This window comes from Strigops habroptila, chromosome 4 (genome assembly GCF_004027225.2).
Source record: "Strigops habroptila isolate Jane chromosome 4, bStrHab1.2.pri, whole genome shotgun sequence".
NCBI classification, from domain to species: domain Eukaryota; kingdom Metazoa; phylum Chordata; class Aves; order Psittaciformes; family Psittacidae; genus Strigops; species Strigops habroptila.
Genome location: NC_046358.1, coordinates 3,047,320 through 3,062,150, shown reverse-complemented (window position 1 = coordinate 3,062,150; position 14,831 = coordinate 3,047,320). Strand labels below are relative to the sequence as shown.

Here is a 14,831-nt window from a genome sequence, read left to right as displayed (position 1 = left end):
TGCCCCTAAGCAAGATAAAACAGACCTAGGTATATGCCAACAGGTACCTCTTGCTCTTAAAGAGCGTTCAGTGACAGACTCTACAAGCTCCCTAAGAAGTCTGAAACGAACATAAGTATTAACCAAGCAACCCTTACACACACAGGTAGTGTATACGGTGTGGCATCCACTGCACCAACCTCTCAGGCTTTCACATGGCAGAAATATGAAGTATACAACATTGCCAGGAAGCAAAAACATACAAAACAGGGATTTTTCCTGCAGCCAGTTGCACCCAATGTTTATGGTTACCCAATAAACTCCCTACAATGTTACATGACTGTTTTGCTAAATGCCTGATAGTGTTCAAGCAGTTAATACACATTTACTTTGGAATAATGTTTTGAAAGAGCATGAGCATGGTTTGAACTGACAAAATTATGCCCACATTTTATTACAGCACAATTGTATATACTGATTACTTGCTCCAGCTCTATTACTAGGGAGTTGTTTTGGCTTTTACATTCTATTTTTACACTACATTTAAGCCAGACAGCTTCCAAGGCAAAACCAATGTTCCCTATGGTACATAGCAGGACAAAATGCCACCTGTTTAACACCCTTAGGTGCTACTGGAGCACAAGTATTTTTGTATGTATTTGCAACTATCAACACAACATTCATATACAGTTTGTGAGAAACTGATAAAATTAATCAGTGTGTGAAGCACAGAGACTGAGCACACTGAAATGGAAGATGTTTAGGAAATCAGGAATTTGTCCATCAGCCAGAAGTGCCCAAGGGGATCCAAGCTCTCCCACTGATGTAATTCCACAGACTCAGTGGAAAGTGAGTCTAAAGCAGGAATTCAAATCATTTTTGTTCATTTTTATACTGGGTTTTATCTTCTTGTTGTTTTGCATCCATAAATCTGCTTCTACAATAGCAGAATTTTGTATTACTCAAGGAAAGATGTAATATTTCCACAGAAGACATGTGAAGTCCTTATCTTTAAACCAACTGGCATATAAATAAAGGTCTAGAAAACAAGTCATCTCCTTCACTCTGCTGGTCGCTGGTTGAATAGATGCTTTTCAAAGATGACATTTAAAAGTTTGTCTACATGATGCTTGCCCACAAATTTTTCAAAATATAATTTATAGTCAGTTACTGAGAGATTACAACAGGATAAACTGGTTACAAAAAACAAACCCAAATTTCCAAACTGAAAAGCAACATCTACCCTCTAGTTCAAGCAAAAGAGAAAAAGAGAGAGAAAGATTAAGAAGTATTTTGCAAAATGAGAGTTCACAGAACTGGAGAGAAGCTGAAATATGAAGCAGTAATTTCAAAAACAATTCAGATGTAGCCAAATGCTAAGAGGGGAAAAAACAGAACAACAATTGCAACACTCCAGAGCAAGGCTTTGTTAACTATTAAACTGATACGCAATATAAATTACCATTACATCATACCTCACAGGCCCATTCTACACTTGCAAATGACCAGTAAGGAAATGTTGATATCTGAGGACCTCAAAATATTATGTCCAGTTGAGGTTAAAAATGATAGAAACTTAGGTACCAATAAACACAAATACAGCGAATATAGTACTACACCTCATTCCATACTACACAGTATTCCATCACTCTGAATAGAACCAGTAAACATGAACAAACTCTACCAAACAGTACCAAAAAAAGTCATTTTCTGCTAAAAGCTATTACCAAGAGCCAGGAATGTTGCTCAACTGCTACATTCAGTGTAACTGGCATTGTATTTTTGTCCCATCTGGTTTGGCAGGTAAAGGAGCTTTGCAAAAAGGGAAGGAGAAAGTAGTATGATGAGTTTAATTGCATAGAGTATCATACCTTCTTTGTCATGCTGAAGTCTCTTATAAGGAAAGTTTCATAGTAACCCTCAGGCTTAGTCCAGCTTACTAATAGCAGAGAAAGTTGGACCAAGTAGGTGGATTACCAAAGGAGAGAGAATTTCAAGGAAATGAAGTTTTCAGTTAAAAAGGGTCCTCTTTCTCTTTTCTGTGTTTCAGACAAATAGAAGGTTTATATTTCAGGATCTCATTAAAAATGAAGCTCATGTCCTCAACAGAAAGGAAGGCAGAAAAGCCATAGGACACAAGAACACTGTTGTATATAGGCAGTTGGGATTAGAAAGATAATCCACTGGAAACCAAGAAACAGTGACACACTATGATCCAGCTCCATGGGATATGAGCCACTGCCCTGCCACCACACAGCTCTGCAGGAGGTTATCATTCTCCTTGGGAGAAAAACTGATGGATACGGTGTTATTGGGATGTATCAGGAAGGGGAACAGAGGAAAGAGAAGCATAAAAAAATCAAAATACTACCTTGGACTATATTTTGGAGTATGGACCTTTTAGGGACTTTGACATATTTTCTTTCATGTGGCATTTAAAGACTGCTTCAGAGGGTCTGCTCTTTCCATTAACGCTTGCGGTTTTGAAGTTGGCTCTGAGGTGGCACTGACTTCAGCTGAGCTGCCGCCACCAGCTGAGGATCTCAATGTACATAAACACTTTTGTTCCTTAAATGCTTTCCACGGGTTTTGAAGTCTAAAAATTTCACATCTCTTTATTCTGCACGTTCAGTTTACAGCTGACAAGCTAAGTGGCATTCAGAGTGATACAAAACACTTGCTTTTCAAACCTGACTACAAAAGTGAAAACAGAGTAAAACCAGAATTTGTCAAAAGCCAAGTTCTTCTGTGATGACATTTTCAAATATTTGTTTAGGAGTAATCCTTGCTATCAGGTAAGCACTATGCCAATGAGAAGGTGACATACGCTTTTCAGGTTCACACAGCAGAGGCATTTAAAAAAAGAAAGAAAAAGGCATGTTTTCCTTCTATAATGTTGTTTCATCACATGGAAATGGTAGGTTCAGTTTTGCAGGTGGTGCTTCTGGTATTTGCAAAGCATAGATAACACCTCAGCCACAGGCTGGTAAGCTGGCAGACATCAGAGGGCAAACTGTAAAGATGATTTTCTATGACTATCAGCAGCAGTGGGAGTTGTGGGAAGTCTTGAAACTAAGGTCAGAGTGCAGGAAAGAGAGGGACAGCTGCCTGTGTGCCGAGCTCTCATCCCTCACACAGTTGTAACTACACAGAGGACAGCAACTGGGAAGCTCAGACTTACTGCCAAGGGAAAGAAAACAGAGGAATAGAGCACCCGCAGGTGCGAGACAACTTCTGTGGCATAAAAAGCCAGTCAGGATATTTAGTGCTGACCTTGAGATTGCTCATCCCTCACGTGGGGTGCCTCTCCCCCCTGGATGACCTTACCTCGTGTCCAAGAGTGGAGTCGTTCCCGGTGCCCACAAAGAGGAGCCTGCAGACTGTTCCTCCAACCTGCTGGGCTTGTGTTTCCCAATGGGGAGCGGATGGATCAAAGCGGGTGTCACAGGGCTGAAAGGGAGAAATGGGAAAAGCAGTAAATTTCTGCAGGCTGTTGACTTCCCAAAAGCAGGTTTCAGACCCATTTTAGGGAAAAGATGATAGCAAGTGGAGCAGCCAGACTTCCAACTTGGAAGTTCTGTGGATCCTCCTCTCAAGCCAGAGGGTCATCAGAGCACAAATGCAGACTTTTATGGGATACAGGAGTCAGGTCTGCCATCCCTGCCAAGCAGCCACCCCTGTGAGCTCAGGCAGTAAAGAGAAACTCATTCTTGTAGGGATGGCTGAGCCACACAGAACAAGGATCCTGCAGAAGGACCATTCTCTATTCACCACTGAAGGCATTTAAACCATTATAAACACGTGAAACAAACCTAACCCTTAATTATATGTATTTGAAAGCAATAAAGCCCTGTAAGCCATTCAGTGCAGGCCAACATTCTGCCATGGTTCCTGGCTCTGCTTCACTATGATAGAACAGTCAAAAAACCAAAAAGGTGTCACTGAGTCCTCATCTAGATCCTTCCTCTCAGGATCTCACAGCTGACACATCTGGCTGATTATCATAGGAATTACATGCTTATAAACTGCAACTGCCTGCCGTAGATAGGTGGACAAGCCTTGTCTATCATAAAGGATTGCCATTTAACTCGAAACTTTTCAACCTTTTCAGGTCTAATCTGAACAGCATTATCGGTTTGTGACAGGAAATGGGCAATGACTGAGCTAAATGAAGGTCTTTGGGTACACATCAATTTCTATTGCTTCCACAGAAATTCCAGCTTCTGGGAGTGAATATGAAACATTCTTAGTGAAAAATATGAAGTTAACAAAAATTAACTGTCCACCAGACACGTTTGTTTTTATTACTCTTGGGAAGAAGCAATGGGTAACAAACAATATGTGACTATCACTAGTAGAAAAGGGTATCATCTTCTTATGTTTTTCAGGCTATAATACCCTTCAGAAAATCCTATCTTAGCATTTCCTGGAGAAGACACAAATTGTACAGTCCACTGCACTGCTGGTAGGCTCATTCTGCAGTCTTATTAAAGTAATGCATAATAACAAACCTAATAACAATATACCGCACCAAAGTCATGTCCTATGAGAACACTGTCTAATTGGATAGATATCATTTAAGAGCCACAAGGTTTCATATAGCTACAATCATTTATAGTGTACTTAAAAATCTATTTTCAGAAATAATGACTACAGATATGCATACACACTAGGCTACATTATGGGCCAGATTACTGAGCTTGCTGCAGCCGTGGCATGCTGTAAGGGAAAGCTAATGGGAAAAGAGCTGCCCTAAGGGAGCTAGTGGAAGATTTCCACAGCTCAGTTACGTGACAGTTTAAAATTTACTGCTAACATGGAAGCTGTAAGGACATGTCCTGGGAGTAACCCAAAGGCTGGCAAGTGGCACAACTTTTATTACACTCCGTTTTTTTTCAGATCAGGTCTTTTGAAAGTCCCTCTCCGGAGATGAGGGGAGCAGTAGCAGCAGGTACCCGCTTCCTCCTCCCTGTCTGCAGCATGGCAGTGGGGCACAACTCAGGTGGGAATCCCTTGGGTTTCATAACTTCATAAGGAGCATTATATAGTGGAGGAACTCTGCACTCTTTTTGGGTAACTGAGAAAATCTCCATACAGTGCCCAGTAAAATATTTGGAAATAGTGGGGAAATTGCAAACATTAATACACAATTTTAACTAAAATGTGAGTTTTAACTGAAATGGAACATGGTTTCCAGTGACACCCTATTCACAGAATCACAGAATGGTTTGGGTTGGAAGGGACCTTAAAGATCAACTACTTCCAACCCCCTGCCAGGGGCTGGAACACTTTCCACTAGCCCAGGTTTCTCACTCACTGGAAAAGCTGCTTTCAAAACACACTTATGAGGAACATCAACACAATTCACTACATGCCTACTGCATATCACACTTTCTGCATTCAGTCCTCCTTTTAAAATAGGTTGATGGATCTGAGCACAGGCTCTTCTCATTACAAAAGCATCTTTTTGTACCCAGAAAAGTCTTCTTGCAAATTCTTTAATTATACGCCTGGTTTAATTGCAGCCTACATTTTGGTTAAAAATTAGATTGGAGCCAGTGTACAACACACTGTCAGAGATACCTTAAGCTACCAAGGCTGGTCCAGATTTCTTACTAAAAAGCCTCTGAGAGGAGACACTGAAAATGGTTCCCAAAAAGGGAACCAAGTAACCCAAGTAACTCTGAGTCTTTCACACCCAAGACAACATGGACTCCCAGCTGCAAAATTGACTAACTGCAATTTTTACAGTTTAACAAAGAAACTGAGCACCAGTTCAATCAGAAATGTAGAAAGCCAAAGGGTGGATAAGAAGTAAAGCTAAATTTGAGAAAGAATTTTAAGTCTCTTACGGGGTGGCAAGGACATTTTTTCAGCAGCAAGGGAGATTCTTTCACCAGCATGATTAAATAAGTGGCATTTTAAGGACTTTTCCTAACACTTCTCTTGTCTTTTCTGCTGGTTATCTTAACCTATATGTCCCACATTAAGGTCACCAAACACTTTCTCCCTGGTTATGATTAACATAATGCAACACCTTAACTGTGATAGGGTTCACTCTTCATAGCTTCTCTCCATCTCTCCTTCTTTTGTACCTGTTGTCTTTGTTCCTTTTTCTCACCTTCACTTTTCCCCCTCAGTACTTTAGTGGGGCTTCATCCCAGATGGTATAACCCATGAGTGATCATCATCTATTGTAAGTGACCCAGAAACAGCTCTCTCCCTATCTGAAACTTATCAATGTGAAAGGGTGATATTCAGAAGTCACAAGCTACTCAAGATACCCTCTTCTCACATCCCCAGGTAAAAGACATGATGGTGGAATGGCTGGACAATTTAAAAGATTTATATCGCAGTGTTAGCACAAATTAAGAGCATCTTGATAATCAGATTAAGGACTGTTGAACGTATTCTCTGCTATACTCTGGTGATTAAATGGTTTCATAGCTTCACAGTCTCTGTGTTGAACATAAAACTACCGTTTAACTAACTGGTTTTCTGAGGTTCGCTTTCAAAATGACTGAGACAGAGTAAATATCCTCTGTTTGTAATTGAAAGGCTGTTAGTCCCCAAACTGTATTTCCATAACAACTGAAACCTCATTACAATTCTCAGATTTTGCCAGGTATTCTCTCTGCTGATATTTTGTCAGTAAAGTTTAATTAAACAAAAAGCACGTGTGCCTATGAATCTGATATTGCAAGGAAGAACTGGTATACATGGTTAAGTATAACACTGGTGCCAAAACCTAGATCAGAGACATTTACAAACCAAATGTAGGAATGAAAAAGTTTAAATCAATTCTATATGACAAACCCTCATAGATGAAAGTGCAGTAACAATTTCAGGAGAATGATGACAAACAGTCTGGTCATTGCCACTCCATTTTGGAAAGGAAGCGAGCTCAGCAGTGTAGGAGGGAGCTGTGCCCTGCCATTTGGCCTCAGGGGTGGACAACAGCCACTGGCCTATTTAAATGTAAAGGCATGGTCTCTAGTGCCTCTAAGAAGGTGTTGGCACAACACTTATTGCATCCCCTCATTAAGCATCCTGCTGCTCACCCATGCATAGCTATTGATATCCTCACAGCACTCTCATGCTGCTAAGTGCAAGGCAGATTTCCTCATACACTACCACAGACCCCTACACACCAGATCAACACATGCCCAGGAGTGGACATGGGTGCACTGCTCTCCCCTGCTTTTTTCCAATCAAAAAGTCACAGCAGCCTGGCTGGTTTCCAAAGAAAGGGTTTGTCTGGATTTTTTAACTGAGAGATCATATATTGTTCCCTTCTAACATAGAAACAATGTTGAGCATGAAATACAGCTACCATATATCAGAGATCAGACAGAACCATATGCTAAATGTGTCACAGCAAAGAAAATCAAAACACTTTTTCAAATCTAATTTGAATTTAAATCTGATCCACAGTTTGCCTTCTGTTTTATCTCACCATTTAGAAGTAGGTCTTTATTTGTATCAACAGAAGTGTTGTACACCATTTTCCCCTCCTTCCTGGAAGAAAGGCCATGTTAAAGCTGCTGTATTAAATCATCAATAACAGTGGCACTTTCTGTTTGCTCCTAAGGGGTCTAGACTGTACACTTCTTACCAACAGGATAATGCACTCCAGCAGCACACAGTACTTGTAGTATTGCTGATAATCCTGTTTTCAAAGACTTTCAGATAGGGACAGCCCTTACACACTGTGGCATCTGAGCCAAGTAACCCTGTGCTGGCTTACAGACTGGCTGACTTGAAGGCAGCCTATTGAAACAAGACCTGAGTTCTGGGCAAACGATGCATATCAAGGGTTCACTCCAGACCCCAGGTTTTTAACATTAATCCTCATCTGCTTATTCTTAAAGATAAAACTGTGTCAAATACACATACTCAGCATCTGAGATGTCAGTGACAATCATCTACACAAGCAAGTGAGAACCCAAGCATTTTTATTCTCAGCATTTCTGACATCAAGCAAAAACACTTGTGTAAACTGCTGGCAAAGCGCCTGTGTCGTATCCTTGTCTTCTGATTGCTCCACACAGAGCCTCACAGCCTGATCTTTCAGCTCAGACACAAAGCTCTGTGCTAGGGAAACTGAATTCCAGAGTCAGCTACACTGCTACCCTAACTCCAACCACATTATTTTCTCTTGGTTTCCATGTATTCCTCTAAATCTGCAAGTTTCCATCCACAGGTGTAGGTCCTTTCCCCGAAATCTCTGGAATGATCACAAGAAGATCACTGCTGGCAAGTTGAGTGTAAGTAAATACCATGCTAAGTCTGTTCATTTTTAAAGCAGCAATGAAACTTTTTATTGAAGTATGAAGACTGAAGGGAGAAACTGGTTAGAAAAATCACCATCACCCTATTTTTAAGTTATTTTTCCCTGGCTGAATTGAAAAATGCAGAAAGTAAACAGCATATACTGTTTACAGTATACATCTATCCTCAGGATTCTTGGCTTGAGAATCCCAGGTGCTGCTTTGCAGGAAGGCAGGAAAATTAGATTCCAAAAACCATTGATTTTAGCATGACAGTGTTTTGCTGAAGTTAATGACATGCAGAGCATTATGCACATATTTACATTCTTGATTAGGACAAGATTGAGAAGTTAGAAAATAGAGCAATGATCCTCCTGTAGGTTTCAGCAAACCTATTTCAGATATGCAAGAGATCGTTATAACTAACAGAAGAAATAAGCAAAGGTCAAACAAAAGTATTAAAAGGCTGAAGATAAATAACTTGTCTCTACTCTCCTTACAAAGAGTTCACACTATCTAGGGTGCATACTTTTTAATTAATAGAAAACTAGTTTGATGTGAAGATGTATGTCACCCCAGGGCTCTGAGGGGCTTCTCAAGAAACACACGGTTCTGTTCCACAGCGAACACTCACCAAACTCCCCAACGTAACAGCCTGACCTCAGAAGCAGTGAAACTGGAGTCTGCCAATGAAACTTAAGGCAGAAATTTGATCAAGCCATTGGAGTCTCTTGCATAATTCACTTTCTCTTCTTTGGACTGCTCTCAGCTGATCAGGAGGAGGAACACCACGCCTCCCAGCCCTCCAACTTCCTCACATCCCAGATATCCTACAGACACCTTACCTGAGTGAGGCACATCCTAAAGGATTAAAGCTGTAGGACCAGCCACTCCAGGAACACAGTGCAAAGAGAAGTACGATTTCCAAGACACAAACTACAGCTGCCAGCTGAGAGCAGCCCACAGTGAGAAAAAGCCAGGACTACTGCTGAGTGGAGGATCTAGGAAGCAACTCATGGGTTACAGCATCTGAGAAATTTCTAAGCTACAGGAAAACAGAAAGCTTGAACAACCTCAGCTGAGAGACAGGGAGGCACAAGTGTAGGGAAAAAGAGAAAAGCTGGGATGGAGGCAGGGGATAATCAACCTAAAGAAATTAAACATGCTTTTTTCTGGACTCAGCAGGGGAAAGCCTGAGTGCTGTGGGATAAAACTAGGCCTATCAAAAAACCTAGTCAGAATCAAAGCAAAGATGTGTCAGGTGGTGCTGGCTCCCAGGTGTATCTTCATGGGCTCTTAATTCTAGTTTACGGCAACACACCTGTTAAAGGTGCTCAGGAATAAGGCTGCACTTGGCCAGGCTTCAAGCCTGGTTAACTAAATCCTTGGTTTAATTCCTGGTTTAATTCTTCTAAACCCTCAGACCAACTGTGGCTAGAACAGAAATACCAAAGCTGCACTGTGGTTTGGAGGTGCTGCAGAAAATCATTGCAAATGCCTCGGTAGTGTTCATACCTCATATATGTAAGGTCAAATGGGCCATCAAATTTGGGACTGGGAAAAGTGTTGCCCCTATTCAGCAAGGGCCTTTTGAGGGCATTTTGCCTCCTTCTACAAGACCAGGAATGCTTCCCCTAACCTGGTCATCCCCTCCTGCCACTGCAAGGAACTCAGCAGTGATGACATCTGTTTCCCTACACTCATGAGAGCATGTTTGTGCTCTCATTTGATTTCTGAGGGATTAACATATTTGGCCTAACTGGAGTGCTTGGATTTTTAATATAGAAGAGATGAGCAAAGTTAATGTCCTATGACATGCAGAAGGACAGCTGGGACTTCAGTGCCTTGAAGCTATAAAATGGACATAGGTATCTGTTTAAAACTTAGCACATTTCAGAGATGCTGAGGACCTGCAAACTTCCACTTACATCCATACCCAAGCCTGAAAGATCTTACTGTGGTATCCAGCAACAGATCCATAAATTTAGCAGCAGGTACTCCAGTTCACTAATTGTAACTGCAACTGTTAAGCAGAACAGAAGCCTGGAAAGGGTGGATCCACACTTTAACCCATTTTCTTGCTGTCTCCTACTACATGTAAGCCAGTGGATGTGGAAGTGCTCCCAGTTTCCCACCGCAGACAGGAGGTGCAGTGCTCATCAGCACCTTACTGAGCCTGACAGCTGTTTACAGATTCTCATTCTTCACAATCATGGGCAATTAGGCAATCACAAGTCTAATTCAGATAGGTCCACAGGAAATCTAACCCACTCACCAGCACGCCACGGGTTTTGAAATCATATTCTGTACCAGTGAAATAACACAGCATACCATAACAAACAAACACCTAAAGACAGAGCTACAGAGCTCAGGAAGGAAGTGGGAAAGAATAAAAGCATTATCAATTACAATCTCTACCCTGAAGTACTTCTTCAAATAAAACACTAAAAGAAAAGCTGCAAAAAAGACCTACCACTAATTATATATTTATTCACAAGAGAGATGAGGTACTGTAGAACCTACATTAAAGCCTCACACTGCTGAACTGCATTTCAGCCTAGTTACCAAGACTTTGATTATTTTAATGTGTTATTGTGTTTTTAATATAAGCAAAGAAGAGCCATGTTATTTCACAGTTAAGTCACAACCTTGATCCACAAATAGCTTAAAACAAAGATAGCGTTTGTTTTTGAGGACCTTTTTTTTTCCTCCCCTGACAGAGACTCCCTTCAACAAGGCAGGTTATTCTGAGAGGAGCTCAACAGAGCCAAGACCACAGGAAAGGACAAAAGACCTAAATAAGGAAAGGATGTAAAAACTTTCAGAATAAATTCACTGGTGCATTCAGTTACTTGCAGGGAGGTTTTGTGACCTCTGTGTTAAAGAGGGAGGCCTACTTACACAGGTGTTTAACTAAGCACACCAACAGCAGCTGACTGAATCTCCCACTGCTTTTACCACTCGATGGGCGCTCAGGAAGCTTTGTACCCTCCCTCATCATGCTCGGATCCCTTTGCCCTCTCCTACCTAAACCTGCCGCTCGCACTCACGCGAACAGCATGAGGGAAGATCCAGCAGTCCCTACTTCTTTGCTTACTTCTCCCTTCCCGCCCTTCCTCCTGTGCAAGTCACCCTGCACTTGTTCCCCCACCGCCCGCCATCACCTCAGAGCCGAGTTCCCGCCTGCACCCGGCCTGTCCACCCCTCACCACCCCCTTCCCTCCGCCATCTCCATACAGCCACGCACCCCCCAGCCCCAACCGGGCCGCCTCACCGCTCCTATCCCCAACGAGGGCGGGAAGGCGCCTTCCAGCCAAGCCGCATTTCCTGCCCCTGCCCGCCGCCGACCCCCGCTGCCCGCCCCGCTGAGGTAACGAAACTCCGCCGCCGAAGTACGGGGCTGGCGGGGAGCCCGCCCGCACTCAGCTCAGCCTCGCGTGGTTCCAACGGGTTTCCTTGCCCAGTCCTACACACACACTCCGACCTTCCATTTCACCTGCAAGGAGTAGGGCGGCCACCGACGCTCCGGACCTGGCAGAGCCGGTCCCCCCCATACTCGCCACTTCGCGGCCGCAGCACCCACCTCAGCACCCCCCCCCGGGCCGTGCCTACCTGTCACGGGAAGGGCGGGAACCTGTGAGGGGGCGGCGGGGACACCGCTCCCCTCACGCCCGGCTGCCGCCTCCACCGCCGCCGCCCGGGCTCGGCGGGGCCGCGATACCCGGGGCGTGGGGCGGGGGGGAGCCGGGCCGGGGAGCCGCCCCCCGCGCTTAGACAGGCAGCGCCCTCCTCACTGCCTGGGCCGCCTCCCCCACCCTCCCGTCGGTGCCAGCCGCTACCGCCGCGCTTACCGGCTGCTCCCGCCGCCGGGCGGGTCGAGCCGCGGCTGAGGGAGAGGCGGCCCCGGCGCTGCCCGCCCCGGTTGCCGCTAGAGCCCAGCGGAAGGAAGGGGGCGAGGGGCTCGCCGCAGGGATAATCGCATTTTCGGCGGGGTTGGGGAAGTCCTCGCGGTCCGGAGCCGCGTCCGGCAGCTCAGCCACCTCGAGAAGTCAGAAACTTCTACCGACACATTGATTTCCTAAGAGGAACAGAAGGTGTCAGGCTCGACTCATGAGGAGAACCAAGCGTGGGGTGGGCGCAGGGATCACAAATCTCAAGCTGAGGGGGGGAAAATCCTGGATGGAGACTGGACACAGCTGCGGTGCGGAGCACTCAGGTGATGCGAGGGACTTGCTGATCGTTCTGCTGCTGTTTCTCCACATCTCTCCAGTCATCACGCACCTGCAGCCAGGGAGTAGCTACGGCTCGACAGGTAATCCCAAACGCACCACACTTCGTCATGGCATGGGCTGAATCCCCGACAGCTCGCTTTGGTAAACGCTCATTCCTAGCTGGGATCACTGCCAAGCCACCAAAAGGATCGGGAGACCTAAGAACCATAGTTTGAGTCTTGATGGATGCAACAAAGCTAAGACCAGCACTCAACAAAACACCACCCTCAATAGGGCACGTCTTCAACTCTTTTCATCCCCAAAACACACCAATTTTGAGTCAATAAATGCCACCTGCTGCAGATTTCAAGTCACTCCACACAAGAACATGGATTTCATGATAAGGAGTCAACCCTTAGGCACAACACAATGCTGAACTTCAACAACACTGACTCTCACTACATTTTTTTTCTGTATAAGCTATCTGAAAGTAAACAGAACAGAAAATACATGTAAAAATATCCTTAGCAACTCATTTTTGGACTTTCTGAGCTTCTGAAAGAAACTTTTTACTATAGTAGTTCTCAAATGGTTTTTAAACAAGAAACGTCCTTGAAAAGGAGAATATCCTTTAATATACACAGAGCAACTATGTTACCTCATAAATATTAATGAACATTAAACTGCATGCCATTCAAATAATTTTCATGCAAAAGGCCTTATGCACATAGGTGCATTCACTGGCAAAGTTCACGCCTAATTCTCCCTATGGGCTGCAAGTCCTTGGTGACACATGGAGGTCTTTCCTTTTAGATATAATGAAGGATATTAGGAATACCCAGCTCTCCGAATGGAACATCATTATAGGAAAAAGCAAACAAAACCAACTGAGAAGTAAACAAGCAAACAAGCAAAAAGAAGGTTATTTGATTTGAATGGGAATTTCTTACCTCTTCTGAACTGATTTTACCCATCCCTATATTTTGCTCTTTAAATTTTAAAGCATCTGAAAATTTGTTCTGTCAGTTGAGAAAAAATGGACTTACTTAAACTCATGTTAGATCCCCCGAGGTTATCATGGGGAAAATAGGACAGCAGTGCTAAAAAGAAAAACTCCATCTACAGCATGTTTTACAATTAAAAATGTGCAAACAGTGAACAGCAGCAACAGGGGAGGGGGGGAAAACAAAACAAAAAAAACAGTGAAAAGTATTTCATCCCTTTTTAAACTAATTCAAAACTAAATACTGGATCCAAGGACCGGTGTACAAGACGTGCAAATGAGAATTCCTTGTGGCAGTGGCAGTAGCTGAGAGCTGCTCTGCATGAAGCGTGTAATTCTGCATCCATATTTTTACTGATATCTAATTAACACATGTTATTACCTTCATCCCATTTCAAATGAAAAGTCCCAAAGTACAACCAAATTAAAAAGTTTCTATTTTGTCATTTCTAAGATGCAAGAGAAATTTGGCATCCTTCAAGTAGGTTATAAATACCAATGGAGACAAGAAATTTTTGTGATGTCTAAAAGTTACAATGATCTTCAGGAGCTTCAGCTGAGTAAAAGCTGAGAAACTGGGACAAAGTAGCTACTCCCAACTACAACCAGTTGCCTGAAAAACTTGGAATCATGGGACATGATATTAGAAAATTTTGGCTGTAACATTTTATCCTTCCAAAAGCACACAAAAGGAAGTACAAGAAGAGCAAATCTGTATTTCATGGAAACTACATCACTTTGCAGCTTCAGAGAACATTCTTCCATGAGTATGTTGGTTATTAATTATATTAGACTGGAGAACTAACACTGTAGGCTGAAAGGGTTAGGTGGGATGAAACCCAATGTTTCTTACAGCAAAGAAAGTTTCAAGGACTTTTTAACCTCTTGTCATTTTAGATTAATGACCTGGTTTCAGTGCATTCTGGTAATTGCAAGTTGAATGCAAGTTCAGCATTAGACTTTATTATTAGGTTTATTACAAGATTTTTAAAACTGCTATCAAACAGAATCTGCATATAGATGAATTACTGAAACCCAGGTAGGACTAAAGCAATAATGTGGCAGACTCCAAGCTCTGCTTTCTTATTCGAGAGGTAAAAAGTGAAATATTTTGTTAGAAAAAGCCCTACATATTCCTTGGCATTTTTATAAGTTTCCAAAAAGATCAAACTGTATAAATTAGCTAGGAATTTTATTCAGGGTTTTTTTCTTTTTGCGTATTTACTAAACCCCATAAGAAACATTTGCATGGCCAAATTAATTCTTTTAAATAATTTTGAATACTGTATTTGCCTACAGATAAGCTCTCAAACAGTCCTGCCTATAAACTCTTCACTGAATTCCCAACCCTTTCCTATGCTCTGTTCA

The 14,831-nt window shown here is 42.8% G+C and overlaps 1 protein-coding gene across 5 annotated transcripts in view; it reads right to left on the bottom strand.

The window, feature by feature from the left end:
* The window catches only part of SHANK2 (SH3 and multiple ankyrin repeat domains 2), a 351,561-nt gene extending 339,373 nt beyond the window's left edge, over window positions 1-12,188 (bottom strand). For 4 of the 5 annotated variants that reach the window (XM_030483282.1, XM_030483285.1, XM_030483284.1 and 1 more), the window contains exons 1-2: window positions 11,862-11,951; window positions 3,307-3,429 (exon numbers count right to left, since the gene is read on the bottom strand). The gene's annotated coding sequence lies outside the window, so the exon portion shown is untranslated. Of the gene's footprint in view, window positions 1-3,306; window positions 3,430-11,861; window positions 11,952-12,100 lie in introns of those variants that run through there. The other variant, XM_030483283.1, reaches the window with a different exon arrangement.
* Between the last annotated feature and the right edge of the window lie 2,643 nt (window positions 12,189-14,831).